A 17,277-nucleotide genomic window follows, 5' to 3' on the forward strand; every position below is an offset into this window, starting at 1 on the left:
TCATTAGTGTCTTTATGCTGGAATCCATTATGAGTGCACCTTTGAAATCCATTTAGTGCTTGATGGACTGACTCATACAGTAGTCTGATACATATTTCATGCATTATGTGCTGGACTTTTCAAGTATTCCTTTGTTAAGAGGTAATATATTCCAGTGGGAAACTGAATAATGATGTCAAATGACAGCTTCCAAAAGAGGGTGCTTGTATTCATGAGAATTTTATTGAAAGCTTTGATTTCCAAAATACTTAAATTTCCCAAAGTTATACTATAATACATACTTCACATTACTATAGATAATCATTCCATTCTCTGTTGCTTTCCTCATTTACTGCATGTCTCTTGTCCATCTGTTTTCCATTCTGTGATGCTGACCCAGATGGTACTTCAGTTCACAAGAGTGTCGGAATTTACTGAGGGAGAAGAGAGTAAGGTAGTCCTGGTACAGTAATCAGATTTTATGTTAGTTTCAAAATGGGAACTGTGTTTTGAAAAGACAAAAAGAATCCCTTTGTATTAAAATTTAAATAAACAATAAAGACCAAAAGGCCTTTGAAAACTTGCTCTAAACAGTTTTAAGCACATTTTTCTAAGAGTAGTTTTTGTTTCACTCAGGAAGAAGTTAGTGACTGGGAATAAAAAGATCTCTCATAGGTAATGCATCTGAGATAAAGTCTTTACTAACAGGAGAAACTTGGAAGATGAAGAGCCTGGAAATTGTTCCCTCCTGCCACTTATACTATTTGGTCTATTCATATTGGCTATTAAATTCTACCTCTTGGCTTTTTCCATATTTTGGCTCTCATAAAGTTCAAAATAGCCAACACCTGGCTTTTCTATGCTAATAAAATTGTTGAAATAAATGCCAGAATACAACATTATTAGGTTTATTTTGTCTTAAATTTGGATCTAGTAGTTTTTGAATTTATAAATAAATTGATGACATTATCTTTACAAGACGTTAATTAATCTCTTGTGAGAAATTGTGTAAGAGGCCTGTCATTACCAGGCACTCAATTTACTTTGAAAAACAGATTTCTGCATGACAGTGTTGATACAACACCTGAACCTTAATCCCACTTTCCAAATTAAATTACCTTGAGCAATTCATGAAAATCTATTGCCCCATTGTATTTTGTTATGTTCAATAGTTGGAAGTTAATCTATTATGGAAATATGAGACATGATATATTTTGAGTGAAATATACCTCATCAAATTGATCACTGGTTATCATGTTTGATTTTTTTAAAGAATAATTTGATTTTGTTTCTCAGTTTGAGAAACTTTGATATCAATTGAGCTGTCTCTATTTCAAATATAGAAAAAAATAATAGCTTTCACATCAAAAGACTCAATAGGTCTTTGCTTTATATTTCTATTGTTATTGTAAAGGTGATACACAGGGGTTATAGTTACATAAATCATGTAATGAGTACTCTTCTTTTTAAACTGTTAATAATTCTTATGCTGTTATATTTTATACATAAGATCTTATTTTTCTTTGTACAAATAAATTCAAAATACTAATTTGAAGAGATTAGATGAAGTTACTATCATATATATCACGAGAAAGATGTCATTCTTCCTTAGAATGCATCAGTTTTTTCCGACAATAAATAGGATTTTCTATTTATATTCTCCTAGATAGCATATTATTTTGCAAGTATTCATGTGAAAATGAAAAGTTATGGCTGGTTATTCTATAAGAAAAACTATATTTTTACTTATGTGTACCACTGATATCATGGTTTGTTAGTGTCAAATTAGGACAGAGTATTAAAACTGTTTTTAAGTCTTATGAAGATTTCATTAGCCTGAAAGTGCCAGGCCTCTTCACATTTATAAATACTATCTAATGGATCTTCACAATCAGAACTTAACATAAAATCACACATATATAAATACTATCTAATGGATCTTCACAATCAGAATTTAACATAAAAATCACACAAATAGCAATTACTATTTGGCAGATAAATTTGTTAATTATTTTACCTGCATTCATTTAAGCATTTATCATTGTAAACATCTAAGCAAGATTCTACATTTACATCAACTACAGTAATACAATAAAAAGTTGAGGTCTAGAGAGAACACTGATTGCTTAAACTTTACCTTGAAACCAGACAGATTGACATGACCACTTACACTTACCACTGTACTATCTCTCAAGATATGTAGAAAAATCTTCAAATTTCAATATATAGAGGATTAATCCAACTCAGAAGCTGTTAAAATCTTCCCAGATATGAGAATGGGATCATGAGAGGCAATTCAGAATCACTTAATCATCTTCTTCAATGTCCACTAAGCTAGAACTGCTTCTCCTGGTGAGCCTGATTGCAGGCTTGTATTTGAGTTTTGAGAGTCCTCCTCTATTGTTCTTTTATGAATTGGATGACATCCTTTAACAAGTATGATGTAGAAAATTGAGAACAATTTCTTGGAATGAATTGTCCTTCTTTTTGTAGATATTTCTCTACTCTGGTTTTCCCGCTTTTGTGTACCACAAAAATTATGTGTTCATACTAATATTAGAAAGAATGAACTTATACACAACATGGTAATAGTTTATCTAAAACAATGTACACAGTTTCAGTTGGACAATAACACTAAACAGTGGTTCGAGTGGCACCTTCTGTATCTTACAACCACAGCTATTGTTAATATCTATAATATTCAAATAGGCAATATTATCATTATTTGTCTTGCCATATGTGATCAAAATAAAGTTAATAATTAGGCAATTAATAATAGAAGCCAGAGTAATAATTATTCTCAAAGTAGAAGAAATGGATAAAACAAAGAGGAATAGAAAAGATAGACAAAATAAATATGGCTTACCAAGTGTGTATATGTGTGTATAAATTTGTGTGTGTAAATGTGTGTGTTGCATGATAACTGGAGAGGGTTTATCTTTCTTGTAACTACAGATAAAAAATTAAGTGCAAGTAATGCTAAAGAGTATATTCTTTGGACATATATATGTGAAAATAATTTTAAAGGTTTATACATGGATGGACAAAGGCCATAGTGTGTTTCAGATCCAGTTTCTTATATTTATGTGCACTTTTTAAATCCGACTTTGTCCCTGCCCTTCTCAAGAATATAGAACTTCTTCTTAAGTGCTTATACTATTCTATCCGTTAGATAAATATTTGAGTTATCTTTGGCCTCAAAGAGCTCATTAAAATTATACACTCCTTTATATAGCTGACACAAAGACAGTGTACAGAAAAAAAATAAAGTAAGTCAATGATGTTCAACAAATGAATGAATGCTAACAATTGTTTTAGTTGTAGCTATTATTATCACTTATTTAGTAATCTCTATTTTTACTATCCCTTTTCTATATGCATATGTATTGTCAAACATTCACCATGAAATAATATACAGAGCCTTTAATGGATAATCATTCAAACTGAAAAAATTGAAATTTCCATTGTACTATTTTCAGCATGTAGGACTTAATAAATTCCATAGTTATTTTTAAATCAGAAGAAATATATACCTTAATATGTGGGAACAACTACTAAGAAAATTAGTCACCTAGTTAACAAGGCCAGAGTGAGTAAAAATTGTTCATTGTATTCCAAATTCTATTGCCCTCTTCATTTTCCATTCTCCAGCTATTTTGCTCTGAGCAATGCCTAATATAGTTACTATAATTGTAATATAATTCCTGGATATGTGTCAATACATGCTTCAGGATAGTGTTAAATTCAGTAGTGTCCTGAAGACATAATTTGGACTGTTTGTTTTAGATGCTTCTTATTAAAAATTTGACATCACAATTATCCATTCAATAAGATCAGTTTGTTATGTAAGCAAAATATTATGATTATGAGTTTTACCTAAAATTCTTGACTTCTGATCAAATTGAGTATACTTCAGCAATTTTCTCTTGTGTAGCTGAGTATCAAGTTTCCCATATAAAATTAATTAAAAGCTTGTTACTCTAAAACTGAACTTCCCTTCTCTAATCAAAATTATTGGCAAAGCTATCAAGCCTGCCCTTAGGCACACATGGAGCTTTCCTTAATTAATCTCTTTAATCATAGTATATTAATACCTTAAATCCAAATATTATCAAGTGATCATATGTATACACATAAATCAACATCTTAGTCAAAAACCTTTCAAAAAGTGCAGAGCAGAACATTACATAAAGGGTATGCTATAGGCAAAATGTGTTTTTAATTTCTCTGTAACTCTTGATTTTCTCCTTCATATTCATTCCTTCAAAACTCTTTCCACCTGTTCTGTCACTTCAGGCCTCAAGGTCCCAATCTTAAGAAGAGATTTTTAAGCCTGTGATATTTTAGAGAGTTGAGAGAATTCTGTATAGAGTAAAGGTTGGGAAAAGACAAAATGAATAATGTCACCTTGTTTGGAGGGACAATTCTGAACATGAATTTGTCCTCCTTTAAGGTAATTTCTGGTCTGGTATAGAAGAAAACATGGTAATAAAGCTTAACTATCATGGTAAATGATACTGGCCCTTTAGTGGTAGGCAAAGTGCAAAGTGCCAGTCCATACTCCACACTGAATCATCCTAGGTGTAGATATATAGGGAAAAAGTCAAAGTCAGGGGTTAAAAATACTAATGCCAGAACTTTCAGACTTTAAAGATCTAGGCTGTTATGAAAGGGCCATTATATGAATCATTTAACAGGAGAAGAAGAAAGCATTTGATAGTGGTTTTTAAGGGGTTGGGTTTCATGTTCCCAGCACCAAGGGAACATAATGGATCAGTGGGCATTTGTTTTGGTCTGAATACTATATCTCATTTCTAGCCTCTTTGGGTTTATTACAAATAAATAAAAGTGCTTTATTTAATGGCCTAGAGAGGTTCACTTTTAAGGTTGAATTTCATTGTATTTTATGTTTTCAGATCATGCTTGTTTGAGCCATGCAATACTTAAGTGAAATACCAGAATGATTGGAGTTTCACAGCTTCATAAATTCAGGTCAATCAGAATTTCTTCTCCATTACGTGATTTGACACCTTGATACTCTATAATAGCATTGTCTATCAATATTACTTCTACATATGAATTTATGATATTATGTCGATGCCCTTCACTTTATTTTAAATAATTCATCATTCATAATTCGTAGTACAGCATTGTAGCCATATGTTCTTTCTACATCATAGATCAGTCAATATTTTAACAATGTGAAACCATTTACTCACTGTCTATTATAAATAGATTCTGTTTAGAAAGCACTTTACTACATATTTTCCTTATATTATTTTTAAATCTTTGGCATGGTGGTCTTGGTTTAATAGCTGAGATCACTGAATTATGTGCCAAGCCTTTCCTACTTGTTAAAGATACGTTTGGAAATTTAAAGTAGAAGGGACAATGGGAAAAACAAACACAGTAATGGAAAGAAAATACAAATACATTCACAAAGGACATAAAATAATTCCATCTTCTACTAAATGAGAAAACAGTATATTCAGAGAGTGAATTTAAGTCTAAGAACAGGAAGGTTTTGTGTGTGGACTGTAGTGATATATAGTAATATATGAATATATATGTATATAGAAATATGCACATACATAAATGAAATGAAGACATTATGCCTATATTCAGAATACTTTAGTCATCATTCAGTATAAATATTAGGGCTACTTGCTAGTTCACAGCAACATGATGTGCCTTGGGATATTCCCAACCAAGTTGTATGCCTTATGAGACCAATAACTATTAGAAAACTGTAATTGGTTCAAATTTCTCTCAAGTCTTAAACTTTAATTTTCTTCTTAACAATTAAATGCATTTTATTTATTGTTCTTCTTTCCTTAGTTTTATATTTCTGTTCCTTTTTCCTTAATATATCTTTACTCATTGATTGCTAGCCTATTATCTTAAAGCTCATTTTTAATTTTCTCCCTCTTTTTTTTTAAAGAAAATTTAAGTCTCCCAATGGAGGAAGTAACATACAAAAAACATTTTGAAATACATTTCTCCAATTTGTGGAGGGGAAGGAAAAAACAAAATGCTTAAATAGGGATACAGGTTGACCCATTGTAAGAATAAGATGCACAAAATGCTATGTTGAAAAAAGAACTTTACAATTTGGGGATGGGGGAGTGTAGTTGTGGAGGTGGGATGGAAGGGATGGTAGGGGACAAACAAAGGAGGAGGTAAGAATGCTTGATAGGAAATGTACTCATTACCTTGCTCATGTAATTGCAAACCCTTTGTATAGTATTTCACATAAAAATGTATAAAATGAAATATTTAATATCTACTAGAACTTAAGTGTTTTATACATTTTGGTCTGCAATTAGCTCTTTGAAATTGGTGTGATAGAGAAAATGATCTTCAATATTCTCTGCTTAATAAAAATTCAATAAATCTTATGTGGCTACAGATGAAAAATTTAAAGTAAAAATTTCAGAAGAGTGTTCAAGGTGCATAGTTTACAAGAGGCAGAATCTAAACTCAAGCACAGAGGCTTCCAATAACTGCCCTTTGGATTTCCCATGCCCAGTGTGAGAGTTCTGTTCTGGTAGTGTGCAAGAGCCTTAGCATTCTTTTCTCCAGAAGACAGCAGGAGACACTGTGGTCTCTGAACGTGCTTATTAGAGCAGCAGACATTTATATGGCCATAAAGAAATATCAATAAGTATATGTTGATCGTCTTATTAGTAAAAGGTTTAATTTTGTAATAAAAGACAAACAATATTCTGAAATGTCTTTTTTATTTCTATTGAGGCCCTTTACACTTCAACCTTGTCTCAATTCAACTTGACTCCATGAACCGAATAAGCCCATTTGATAAGACAATGATTGATCATTAATATTTGTTAATGCCCATCTGGACACATGAGAATTTAAATTTTAATGCCTTAGTGTTTCCAGATTTATTGATATAGGATGCAAAATACACTTGGCATTTTATATGCATTATTTGATGCATATGGTATCTCCCATATATATGTATATATACATATATATAATTTTTCTAGTCTTTCAAAGACCTGGATTAAAAATCATTCAAAAGGGAATATACTCATTACTTAAATTATATAAATATAATCTCTCTGTACATCCCCTTAACAATAAAAATAAATTTAAAAAATAAAAAATAAATGCTAAATTGTTCTAAAAATCACTCACCTGCTAAATTGTAAAATCATTTAAAACTACCCATCAGATGTTAGAAATCAAGATGAAGATAATAAAAATTAGTTGTGATTGTCCAGCTACATATTTGAAGTGGCTTAGTTTTTCTTCATTCTTGCCTACCTGCTACTCTTCTCAGCTTCTCTGAATCATCATTGTTTTTTTACTTTCAGGATTTTTCTATGCAGCTTGTATTCCTGTGCCTGACTTTCTCATTTACATACAGATTTCCATTTCTGTCCCTGTTGCCAAAAGTGATAGGATATCATTATTTTGGTGAATGAATAGTATTGTTTCCTATAAATTTGCTCCACATCTTAGACATTTTCAGTGAAACAAAATTCAAGTATAATGTTTCTATTATTATGCTTACAAATATTGATGGCTATTACAAGCTTGAAAATTATACAAAATCCAAATATACAAAGTTCTAGCTTATGCATACACACAATATTTCACAAACTAGAGAAGGAAGACAATATGAGTTACATTTCTGGTATCAACAGGTACTTGAGGTCTAGACACCAAGAGCCAAATAATTATATCAGAACTAAGAACTATATCATATGCTTCTAAGAAATTAGTAAAAAATATAATTAACAAAGAGACTCAACTTGTAATAAAAATGAAAACACATCTGAGACAATCAGAAAAGATCAGATAAGATGATGTGAAGTGAAATGAACCCCAAGATAAGGACAAAAGTGGTTTTTTCTTTCTTGCTATTGTTTCTAACATATTTATAAGGTACCATGTGATTTTTGGTTGCTTTGTATGTCCCTCCCCACAGTATAACCCCTGTTTTCACTATTTGATACTGGTATAATTTGGGGAGCAGAAGGAAAAAAACCAAATTGTTTAAATAGGGATACAGGTTGACCCATTGCAACAATGAGATGTACAAGACACTATGTCGAAAAACGAACTTTATAATTGGAGGGGGGAAGGGATGATAGGAGAAAAACAAAGGAGGAGGCAATAATGCTTGATAAGAAATGCTCATGTGATTGTAACCCCTCTGTACAGTATTTTCACAATAAAAAACTTATTAAAATATATAAAGCGACAAAGAAATCAACTTATAAATATGTTAGAAACAATTGCATGCACGCAAAAAATTTGAAAACTTATCTTGAGGTTCATTTCACCTAACATCAACTTATCTGACCATTTCTGCTTGTCTCAGACACATACTAGTAATTGCAAATAAGGGAAACCATGGGACCTATGTTTCTTTGGGCCTGGCTTACTTCACTTAATATAATTTTTTCCAAGCCTTTCCATTTCCTAACAAATGGGGCAACGTCCTTCTTTCTGATGGAAGCATAGAATTCCATTGTGTATATATAACACATTTTCTTGATCCATTCATCTACTGAGGGGCATCTGGGTTGGTTCCATATCTTAGCTAAGGTAAATAATGCTGCAATAAGCATAGTTGTGCTGGTAGCTTTAGTATGGTCTTGTTTGTGAACATTTGAGTAAATGCCCAAAAGTGGGATTGCTGGATCATAGGAGAGCTCTATGTGGAGTCTTTTGAGGAACCTCCATACTACTTTCCAAAGTGGTCCCCTGCTTTCACTGTATTTGATATTTGTATAATTTGTGGAGGAGAAGGGAAAAAAACAAATCGTTTAAATAGTGATACAGGTGGACCCATTGCAACAATGAGATATACAAATCGTTAAGTCCAAAAACGAACTTTACAACTTTGGCGAGGGTGGGGGTGGGGGGAAATGGGGAGGGGTGACAAGGGATGGGAAGGGGAAACAAAGGAGGAGGCAACAATGCTTGATAACAAATATACTCATTATCTTGCCCATGTAATTGTAACCCCTCTGTATGGTATTTTCACAATAAAAAATAAATAAATAAAGGTCAGGGGCTCAGGACTGCCTATTGGAAGCATGGAGGTTTGGTGGTTGAGGCTGCTCTTGGTTCTGGATATCTAGCCCAGGACAAGTTAGTCTCAAGATCCCTTTGTGGTATAAATAGTGTAAATAAACTTCTTTTGTCCACAAAAATAAAAGAAGAGTGCAGGATATAATATGATTGACTAATAACTTTTTGTTGTCTTCCAGAAAGTAGCAGACGTAAGGAACAGACTTGTGCAGAAGATAGTTCCAATCCCCTCTCTGAAAGCTCATCATTCAATTGGAAAAATGAGAGTGGAGAAAAGGCTCTCTTTAGTGAGATGAGAACCAGAGAAGGGGAAGCACTTGGGTACTTGGTGAGAGCATCAAAGCCAGAAAGGAACCTCCAAGGGAAGCTTGGAGGTAGGAAAGGGAAAAACCCAAAATGTATGTGTATCAGTGCAACTAGAAATGTTTTCAGACTTTATGTGCAGCAAATAATCTATGAAATGAGGCAATATTAGCTCCTCCTAATTAGGATGTTTGTTCATTATCAAAATATGTAAATCTCATTTCAGCACATATTTTTACTTCTCTAAGCTCTAATTGTCTTCAATGCATGTGAATACTTCAATATGGAATCAAAACATCCATCCTTGCTTGAGCATAACACCAGTAATAAAGGTTCACATTACTTTCTTGTCTTCTTGGGGAAGAGTCTTAGACCACAAATCAGAAAGCATCAATGAGTTAGGAATGCAATAATCATGTCAATGAACATTTCAAATATCAATTATAAAAAGGGAATACTAGGTGTAAGAAAGTAGTAAAAATGTAGGATTATTTGGATATTATTTATAATATTAAATAGTTGAGGCCAATGAGGTTATACGTAATTTAAGATGTTTAGGGATAATACTTTTAATACAAAAAACTATCAAACAGAAAATTATTTTAAATATAACACAAAATCTTTTGAATGTTTTTATATAGTTTTATTATTATTATTTGTCAGTCATGGGACCTGAACTCTGGACCTTGGTGCTATCATTCAGCTCTTCAGCTCAAGGCTAGTGCTCTGCCACTTGAGCCATAGTGCCACTTCTGGCTTTTTCTGCTTATGTGGTGTGAGGAATCGAACCCAGAGCCTCATACATGCAAGGCAAGCACTCTACCACTGAGCCACCTTCCCAGCCCCTGATACATTATTTCATAAAATTATTTGAAAAAGCTATAGCAGATGGTATCAATTTCATTTATAGACTGTAGATTTAAATTATAAAAACAAAACTATTAAATTGGGGAAAATACTATTGGGGAAATTTGAGAAGACTGCACAAGAATGGCATAAAAATTCAGAAAAGATAGATTAACAACTGCGAGTAAAGATTTGTATGCAAAAAGAGAGGTGACATACTGAGAAAAATGACCTTACTAGGTCACGTATATTTGAAATCCATAAAAGAGACACAGATATTATCTAGAATATCTTCACAACTTTGCATGCAGATTAAAAATCCACAAAACATTTTCTCGGTTTTTTTATTGTGAAAATACTGTACAGAGGGGTTACAATTACATGGGCAAGATAATGAGTACATTTCTTATCAAGCATTGTAGCCTCCTCCTTTGTTTCCCCTTCCCATCCCTGCATTTAGATCTCTTTTTCCTACTTTATGACTTTAGAAGTGCCTTCCATTTGAATCCTCATTCACAAGATAATATGCTTTTCTCTAATTACTATCCCTTTTAATTCAGAGATAATAAAATTATATTACAGTCAGCTCATTCTTTTCCACTGTTTTTGTTGTTCTTTTTAGAATCTATTACTGCTAGCTTAATCTATAGAGTTACTTTGAAAATTAATGAGATATTTACAAAAATCCATATTGAAGCCATAAGAAACCATGCTCTTTGGATCAAATTCTGTTATTTCACATTTTATACATATATTGTAGAAACCACAGATTAGCTATGTTTCCCTTCCTGAAACATAACAGTTTGTGCAAATCCAGTATTATTACTACTTAATGCCACTGATGGATAAACCTTTAGAACATAAGTATATCTCTAGTTTGTTTTAGAAACCGCAGATCTGACTTAGATTGAGAGAAACAGAATCCTCCTGTCTTGTTCCCTTAAACTTGTCCAGTTTCTTAATTTTCTGCAGAACTCAGAATTCCATTACTGTTCATTTTGACCTACAATTATCTCTAAACGTTTTGGTCAATTGATTGAACATATTTTCACAGGATAATTGTTTCCAATGACTTTATTATTTTTTAGAAAATCATTACTAGTAGAAGCTAATTGATTTGTCATGTTTCATGAATGTGATAGGACAAAGAGAATTTGCAAAAGCAGCAAAGTTTTTGAATCTTCAACTAACATTCTTTCCAAATCATAACAGTATTAATAGGCAACAGTGGAGGTCATAAAATGTAAGCCTATGTATCCAGAGGAGAGGAGCACATTACTTAATGGTCTGCAGTTTGGGCCCTGTGATTTCTTCAACATATCTAGGCCAAGCCCACAATATCCTAGCTACCCAACAGCATGGAGCCAGTAATAAGCACATTTTTGTACTATGACAAAAGACTGTCATGTTTTCCCAGTAATTGGGGTTCAGTAGTAGTCTCTTTCCATATAGTTTTATTTTTAAATTTCTTCCTCCTCTTCTCCAAAAGGTCAACAACATAAGGGTTGGAGGATTCAGTCATTTTTCTTGACTTCCTTTCCCATTCTTTATTCATTTATAGGCTCATCTTATAATCCTGTCTTGAATCATAAACTAGTATATATTCACTGTTTCTCATATTGAATTATCACATTCATATTCTTTTTACAGATGAGTAGAAATTTAATTTTAACACAGTAAGAAGGCACTTAGAAGCACTTTTGAAATACACTGTACAAATTTAAGATGTCTATTTAAGCATCTGTACAATCTAAATCATGTCATTATATTTTCTGTATAAAGAAAATAACAAAAATTGGTATAAATATATAAACAAATAAATGTGTAAATATATAAATAAAAATGAATTTCTAGCAATTATAGTATATATATATATATATATAAAATCCAGAGACATTTGTTCATTACTTTTAAATATATGTATAATTAGTAAAATTAATTGATTGTTTTCACTAAAATTAGTTTTTTTAAGATTTATAAAGACTTATCTTTTTAATTCTTTATAAAACTGTTATTGTCAAGATGATGTACAGAGGGGTTATAGTTACTTAAGTCAAGTAATGAGTACATTTCTTTGTAAACAGTGTCACCTCTTCCCTAGTTTTCTCCCAGTTTTTCCCTCCTATTCCCCTCACCATCAAGTTGTATACTTAATTGCCAACATAGTGTCTAGTGAGTATCCCTGCTGCATTTGCTCACCCTTCTTTTCTTTCAAGTAGAAAAGTATGTCTTTTCAAGCTAGAATGGATGTCATATTTTCTTCACTCTCACAGCTACTTTTTGATGAACAGCATTTTCTCTTCAAAAATATGTTCATAAAACAGACTGCATGAACAGTCCCAAACATTTGCTTGCACATCTGGTTGTACATTAAAAACTCATAATGATTTAATCATAAGTGTTGTGTATCTATTTTAGTGGAAATGCCCTTGAGAAAAAAAATAATGAATTAACCTCCAATATGTAACTGATAATTGGATTTTATGAAGTGCATTTATAATTTTCAGAGCTACTTTTTTCCCAATTAATTAACTTATTTCTAACAATTAACTTATTTCCTAGGGGTAAATAAGAGCTTTTAATCATCGTCCCATGGATGGGAAAACTGAAGTGTTAAATAACTTCACAAGGTCATACAGAAAGACAATCAAGGCCAGTTATATGTGGTCCAAAATTGCAACCATTTCACAAGCTGATTAAAAGATCTGCTTCCTTATGAATGTTTTATATTAGCTTTGTGAAAACTCATTTTTAAAGAAACTTAATTACAGAAAAATATTTTATCAATATTAGAAAATGTCTCAGAAATTCAGAAGTTTTTCTCTCCTGTGTTTAGTAAAAAGCTTTGAGGAAAAATAAGAATGTTAGTTCAGGGTAAGTTTTCTGAACTTTGAGTCTATTAGCTTTTACTTATTTGTGAAACGTCATGCTGATTATTTAAAGTGAGTGGCCGTTATTTAATAGCTGTACTATGGAAACACTGTTAGGAAAAATCATTAGTAGCATTAATGAGGATCTGAGTCAACACTTGGACAATTAAAACAATGTAAGTAATAAAAGCACCACTGGGAAAGTGTCCTCTCCACTGGAGTGCAGCTTAATGAAGAATGGGCAGCACATTTCTGGAGCTGGGGAAAACCTCACAGCCTCTGCACTACTTCTTTTCTTCCGCACGTTTTTCTTTTTTTCTTTTGTTTCTTTTTAAAAAGTCTTTCTGTCATCTCATGTCTTATAATGTAGTTTCCCATAAGACTTTACAGAAAAATCTTAAGTATTCTTCTCCTTTCTGTCTTACACTTTTCTATCCTCTCACTTGTTTTTTTCCAGAACTAATGATCTGTCCTTTCATTGTTCATTAACTTTCATAGCTGGTTCTGGCTAAGAAACTAGACAGTCATTATTCCTTCAGGATTCTCTGAAGTTCCAAACCTGCCGATAGCATTTACATATATTCTCCCTGATACAGGGATATCAACTTTTTTTTTGGTAAAATTATTACTAAGCATTATTTTTAAAGCAGTATTTTAAAGGTTATGTACAGAGGGGTTACAGTTCCATAAGTCATGTAATGAGAACATTTCCTTTTGAGTAATGTTTCCTCCTTCCTCATTCTCTCCCAGTTTTTCCCCTCTTGACTCCCCCTACCCAAGTTGTGGTTCATTTCCCACATAGTGTCTAGTGAGTTTCACTGTTGAGTTGATTCACCCTTTGCTCCACCGTTTCTGTGTTTCCTCTTCCCCTCTTCAAATTAGAGAAACTTATATGGAAAGCAGAGGGTACAGAAAGCAAAATCATCGACAAATGGGAATAAACCGAAAGAAAAACAGCAAAGAAGAAAAGAAAAGAAAAAGAACTGAAAACAGTACAATAAAGAGCCTTTTGTTTCCAATCTTGGAATTCATTTTGATAAACACCATTTTATATGATCTCATGCACATCTTATTGAGCCCTTGTGAAATCCTCTCCTAAGACTATCCTCCTATGATGTTCTCAGGCTGTGAATGTTTAAAGTCCTATTTAATCATGTGCAGGTGTAATTATTTCCAACCAGCCACCAAACAGGCTACACTAAAGACACCAGCATGACTATGTTAACTGCAGCATTGTCCCATAGCCAAGATATGGAATTAACCCAGATGCCACTTAGTGGATGACTGGATCAAGAAAATATGGCAACAGGTAATGAGAAGTACAAGTTGTCATGTCCAAAACGAGCTTTACAACGTCGGAGGTGCGGGGCGGGGGGGGGGGGGGGGGGGGAGGAGAAGGATTGGGATTGGGGGGGAGGGGGAGGCTGGGAATGGATGTAAAGGGTAAACAAAGGAGGAGGCTGCAATGCTTGGTAAGAAATGTACGCATTATCCTGCCCATGTAATTGTAACTCCTCTGTACAGTATGTTCACAAATAAAATTAAATTAAATTAAAAAAAAGAAAATATGGCATATATACACAATGAAATTCTATGCTTCATTCAGAAAAAAATGGCATTGTCCCATTCATAAGGAAATAAAAATACTTTAAAAAACTTATACTAAGCAAAGTAAGCAAAACCCAAAGAAACCTAGGCTTCGTGGTTTCCCTCATTTGTAAATTAGAATGTGCCTATAAACCTACAAGCAAACCCAATGGATAGTAAAAGACAAATAAAAATTACGAAGTATTATTTTAAAATATTACTCTAGCTTCAATATTTAGTTTAATGTATATGACATTCTTTTCTTGGGTGTGGCAGGAAGGGGAGGGGAAGTGGGATGTCCCTGTCCTTGACGTTGTTTTGCTCAAGGCCAGCACTCTAGTACTTGAGCTACAGTTCCACCTCTAGCTTTTCAGTACTTTGGGGGAAATAAGAAGCTCATGACTTTCCTGTCAGAGCTGGCTTTGAACCGTGATTCTCAGATCTCATCTACTTGAGTAGCTAGAATGGCAGGCATTATCCATAGGCATCCAATTTATAACATTCTTTTTTTTTTTTTAAAGAAAAACAGATACATTGAATGTGTAAAATTGTTTATGATATGTGAGGTGTGTCTTTATTTTGAGTTCCCATATTCTTGGCTCATGTTCACTTAGTTTGCTTACTCAGCTGGTGCTCTAATACTTGAGCCACATATCCAAGCCTGCTTTTTTTTTTTTTTTTTTTTTTTTTGCTGTTTTGTGGAGTCCCATATACATCCATGTACTGGTTAGCTAATTGCAATATCCTAATTTGTTAGGATTATAGATGTATGCCACCAGTGATTGTTCATATTCTTATTTCTGCCTGTTTACTGCCACATAATATTTTTAATCTCCAAATGTACTTTCTCCTATATAATTCTCATAGTATTGTCATTAGGTGTACATTTCATTGTACAAAATAAAATAAGAGCTGTATTTACCTTCCTGATAAAATCTTTCATTATAAAACTTTAATAATACTTTCTTTAAAATTACCTGGAAATCACACACAAAAGAACATCTCCATTTGTGACCTTTGTAAAGTATGTGGAACTAGATGTGGTTGGCTTCATAAACTTCCTTCTATGGAAGAAGAGGAAATTAGGAACTAACTGAACTAGGAACTAACTCTTCCTTTACTATCTCCCTGTTATTTTTAGTCAGTTACTAGTTCCACTCTCTGTCTTGCTAAAATTGGTCAAGTATAAATGCATTTATAAACATTTCTATTCTTTGGAATAGGATTCTTACCATATAATTTAACTCTGTGTATTTACTCATTCTTCCCCAAGCATATATTACATATATGTATACATTGCATAGAAATTAGGCTACATCATTTAGTCTCAGCCACATCAATAGCCACTTGTTATTGACAAGTTAAATCTTGAATTTAGGCTTCTCATCCTGGTGAGTTACTATATCATTCACGGAGAAGCTGGCCTTTAACATCCTTTCCCACAAGCAGATATCATTGGGAATCTAACAATCCATTACAGAGTTTTTCCTATATATGAAATCAAAATGGTAAATGATAAGACTTTGTATTTCTCCCTCAATGCTCTTGATCATTCACATTTCTGACTTTGAATCCCCAAACATTTGTTTGCCTAATAATGGATATTGAAACAATTTTGGTCACCTAAAATATTTCTCTATGTCTTTTCATGGGACAATGATTTCCAGATTCATTCACATTTATAAAATTAAGGGTAACAACACTAGTAATTTTTCCAAAATAATGATGAGCTCAAAGTGACTTCCTCTTTCAGTATAAAGAAGAATTTCTAAAATAGGTAATGTCAAGAATAGACAGAAATTTTCTTAGATATTTCAAGCATAATTGAATGATTTCAGGAAATTAGATTTTCCTTCTCTTCATCATAGAGAGGCTGAAGAAACTGGACCAGGAGACTTCTATTGCAAAAGTCAGTTCACAATGGTTGTCTAGATTTCAGGAAACTAATACTGCTAATATTGATGCAGGCTACCACACTTAACCCTTAGCAGGAGATTACAGCCACTGGGACAAGATTCCCACAAGTGTAATTGCTAATTAACCATCACCTCTATAAGCTATGCTTATTGCTGATGCAGCTTTAAATGAAAAGAAATACTTTTCCCCATATCTTGGTTTATTTCTTATAAAGTCTATGTGATATTTTAAGGGCTTTTTTACATTTATTTAAAACAGAACTAATCAAACTTTCTCTTCCAGAAGGTTTATCAGATCTGCATATAATATTCATAATGTTTATATTTCACTATTTATTTAAGGATGTTTTTCTAAACTCTTAGAAAAACTCAAAGACATAAAGAATCTTAGAAAGCACACTTTTCAGTTATGTGAAATATTTAACAGAAATAAAGTAAGCAACAACAGGATTTTCCTACTACCATTCAAATATTTGAGCTGCCGTTGGAGTTTATCAGCTGCTGGCATGATGGCTAAGTCACAGATTTTCAGCAAAAGTATGATTTGTACTATATATGTAATTAGACCCAATGATTTAACTCTATTTATTTCAGAAGCATATTCCATTAGAGAAATCCTTTACCATTCCCCTCCTTGAGGATTTTTATTGACTCTCTACTTTTGTGTCTGATAATGACAAATGTTATCTATCAATATCTTTGGAATGCAT

The sequence above is a fragment of the Dipodomys merriami genome, unplaced genomic scaffold (genome assembly GCF_024711535.1).
Source record: "Dipodomys merriami isolate MVZ:Mamm:240054 unplaced genomic scaffold, mDipMer1.0.p SCAF_5, whole genome shotgun sequence".
Taxonomy (NCBI): domain Eukaryota; kingdom Metazoa; phylum Chordata; class Mammalia; order Rodentia; family Heteromyidae; genus Dipodomys; species Dipodomys merriami.